Here is a 4,394-nt window from a genome sequence, read left to right as displayed (position 1 = left end):
CCTACATGCCTGAGCCTGGTTCACTGATTGCGCAGCTCTAATGAAATATGATGGAGTGTTTGTGCTGCTATGGAAAACCATCTGTGTAAAATTAGCACAAGCTATGTATAACCAAAAGCCAATATAGTCTCTATGCCCCCTTGATAGAACTCAAAAATGTGCCAATGGCCAGGCCCATACTTTTCTTGATGAACTTTGGGACACGTTTATTATTTCTTGGGCTGTTGCCTTTACTCTTAACTTGGGAGACTATAGTCTGACTGACTGAAGATACTTCTCTTTGGAATTGTAAACTGTCAGGAAAAAACATAAACCTGTTGTCAAACAGGAAGTCTGGTTCCCTAAAATGGATGCCAGTAGTAAAGATCTGTCTTCTAATGGGAATAATTAGAATTAAGACACACCCATAAAAAGAAATCTGTGTTGCAGAAATCCTAAATAACACTTTTGACTATAAACAACACTTTTATCCTAAGAGCACTATGTACTTATCTACTCACCAAGCCATAATAAACTGCACATCATATGGTCATAAAAAACAAACAACTTTACATTTTTAAAGGATCACCATCAGTAGCCATTAACAACTGAAGAATTTCTCTAGCATGAGGTGATTATTAGTTACTTGATGAAGCTTGCCAGAGCAATAACTGACCACTTATTTATGCACATGCTGTAGAATTTTATTACTATGATATGGATCATTCAATTAGAAAAAGTAGCAATAAAGTCTCCCTGATTTTAGTTTACATAATTAATAATATCACCTTGACCTTGGAAAATATTCAGGTCAGGATCAATTCATTGGCCACAGTGGTTATGAAAAATAGAATTTTCTTACCTTTCCTCTTGCTTGCCTAGGCAGAGTAAGTACACTCAATAGTAAATCTTGAAATATTTATATTGCTACTTTACATCAAAGTGAAATCAAACTAGAAATATTACAAGAATTCCTCCTAGCTGGCTAAGATATACTCAATGATATATGTTTTGCTTTCTTTTTTCACTATTGTTAGGCATGGGATCCTACAGGCATGGTTAAGAAAACAACTATATGTTGACTTCATACTGCTGGTTGAGTCCCATTGATAAAAGTCTTAGTTTTATCTTATATGTGATAAGTTGGTTCCAGGCTTCATGGATCAGACTCAATAGAGTGATTGACAGAGTTGCCTAGAAATATGAAAATGTTCCAGAGATCAAGAAATTGTATGATCCACAGTGAGTTGTTGAGAGGACATCTGGGATTATTACAACTGGGATTATTATACTAATACAGTTCTTGATATATATAGTAGAATTATAAAGTCCTAAATGCTTTTTTACTGGGCCATTTTTCTCCTGAACTTTTCATGTAGCTCACTAATTTGGAAAGAGAAAATATACCTCTCTCTATTCAAAGAGTGCATTCTCTCTTACTTATGATATCATCAATGGGTTTCTTATGCTCAGGGTTCATCTTCTGTGGAAAAATCACTGCATACACTATCATCAGTTGGCCATAGGAATTGTCCTGTGGGATGTAGAGTTTAAGAAACAAGAACAACTCTGGTGATATGATCACTAAGTGCCTGATCTACAAACCTGGCATCTTCTGTCAGCCTTCATTTAACTATAACTTCTTCACACAGGAACATTTAAAAGTAGAAATAGAGTGTGGGAGGGGAAGAGTGTAGGAAATTTGGGGGGGAAATGGAGAGGTAAGACACTTGTGGGACAAAGATACAATTTATTAACTGTTGACCAGGATGTGTATGGTGGTCTCAACTGAGCTGGACTGAGGTGTATATCATGCTGGGTAAAGTCTCTTCACAATCTAAAGATGTATGAAATAGAATTGACAGTTCAGAAAGAAAAAAACAGGTGTCTATGGTCAATTGATTTTGGCAAGGATGTTAAAACACTTAATGGAGGAAAAAATATCTTTTCAATAAATGGTGGTGAGATAATAGTATAACTGCAAGCAAAATAATAAACTTTACCTCACATTAGTTACAAATTTAATGAAACAAACATATTACATGTTCTCATTCATATTTGGAAACTAAAAAGATAACCCAGTAGAAGCAGACTGACTGTTAGTAATTACTAGAGGCTAGAAAGTGTGGGTAAGAAGGGAGACTATTCTATTCTGTTAGTAACAGATACAAAATTATAATTTGATAAGAGAAACAAGTTCTGGTATTGTGCAGTACAGTAGGGAAAATAGAGTTAACAATAATTTATGGTATATTTCAGATTAGGCAAAAGATAAGATTCTGAGTGTTCCCAATATAAACTAATGACAGATGTTTACATGACAGTTATGCTTAATAATACACATTTTATCATTAAATACTGTACTCATATACTAAAAAATAAATCACACTATGTACTACAAATATGTACAATAATCATGTGTCAACTTACAAACAAACTTAAAATACAACAAAAAACATAATATAAATTTAAAAAGAAAAATACACTGATCTCAGAAGAGCATAGACATCCTTGTGACTCTAGATTTCGCAATGTTTTCTTAGATATGACACCAAAAGTACAGTAATAAGTGGAAAAATAAGTAAGTAGGATTTTATCCAAAAATAAAACACTTCATTACTTCAGGAGACATCAATAAACTGAAGAGTAACTTCCACAGTATAGGGGAAAATATTTGCAAATTTTATATCTGATAGGACTTGCAGCAAGAATTTCTGAAGAACTCTTGTAAGCCAATGATAAAAAGACAACTCACACAAAAAAGAGCAAGAATTGCTGGGACCAGTAGTTAGTGTAATGGCTATGTCGTTGGACTCCCATGTGGTCGACCACAGTTCGAGTCCTGGACCAGATGACTTAAACTCACGCTGGGTGCGTGTGCATACATGCCCAAGATCCCGAGAGGAGAATGGAGGAGAAGGGATTGTGGCATGGCCATCCCCCCTGGGGAGTGATTTCTCGCTTTCTATCTCTCTGTCTTTCTGGCGAGTGCATGTGCCCTACAGCAAACCCTCCCCCCCAAGAAAAAAAAGGCAAGAATTGCTATATATATAATTTATAAAGGAACAAAATTACAGGAAAGTTGTCACTAGATTCTAGCTTTGTTCATACTTTCAGTTTAAAACCTTTTGTGAATCAATAAAATGTGAAAAAAAATGATTAGTATAGAAGGGAGGGAGGGGAAAGGGGAAGGGAAAAACTGGTAAAAGTATGCTTATTTGACAAAAAATGAGAAGCTAGTTGCCGATGATAATGTATATAGTAATATCTTTGTCTTGACTGACATGCATGGTATTTGTGTTGGAAAAAAATGTATACTGTAAAGACATGTGATTAAATGTAAATAAATTTTAAAAAAAGTCTAATCATATAATACACCAAAGCACTCCTAGAATGACTCTAATACAAAACATGTCCACAAGGGAACCAGCAGTTAGCATAATGGCTATGTCACTGGACTCCCACGTAGTCGACAGTGGTTCGTGGCCTGGACCCGGTGGCTTAAAACTCACGCCGGGCGTGTGTGCGTGCGTGCCCAAGATCCCGAGAGGAGAATGGAGGAGAAGGGATTGTGGCATGACCATCCCCCCTGGGGGGTGATTTCTCGCTTTCTGTCTCTATGTCTCTCTGTCTGGCGAGCGCACGCGCCCTATAGCGAAAATCTCTCAAAAAAAAAAAAAACATGTCTACAAAATTATGTACAAATATTCATAGCATCTTTATTCATAATGTTTGAAAATTGAAAGCTCCCAGGATATTTTTCAATGGATGAATCTATAAACAAGATGTGATAATTCATAAAACAGAATGCAAGGTTTTACCAAGTGATGAAGAGGCATGCAGGAACCTTAAAAGCATAGTGGGAAGTGAAAGAACTAGTTTGAAAAAGCTAAAAGCTGTGTTATGCCTACTATACAACATTCTGGAAAGGACAAAGCTATAGAGTAAGTGAAAATGTTGGTGGTTGCCAGGGGATGAGGAGGAGGGAGGGTAGGATGAAAAGGTGGAACATGGACCATTTTGAAGACATTAAAACTATTCTGTGTGATACTGTAATGCTGGATGTGTAAAATTATATATCAACCAATATGCATAAAACTTAGAAATACAAGAACTGAACCCTAATGTAAACTGTTCACTTTACTTAAATGTGTATGTGAACATCAGTTCCTCAATTACAAGAAATGGGTCATATAATGCATGAAGTTAAGAGAAGACCTATGTGCGTGGGGAGAGTAAATATGTGAACACTGTGCTGTCCACTTTATTTTTCTGTAAACCTAAAGTTGCTCTTTAAAATGTTTACTAAAGTTTTAAAAGGACAAAATTTATTTTTGTGTACTTATTTTTTTTTAATTTTTGCCAGAAGGCACACGCACTTGTTAGTGAAAGGCAAGGAGATAGAGGAAAGCAGG

The sequence above is a fragment of the Tupaia chinensis genome, unplaced genomic scaffold (assembly GCF_000334495.1).
Source record: "Tupaia chinensis unplaced genomic scaffold, TupChi_1.0 Scaffold148049_1, whole genome shotgun sequence".
Lineage (NCBI taxonomy): Eukaryota > Metazoa > Chordata > Mammalia > Scandentia > Tupaiidae > Tupaia > Tupaia belangeri.
The sequence above is the reverse complement of the archived record's forward strand: the minus strand, read 5'-3'. Positions refer to the sequence as shown.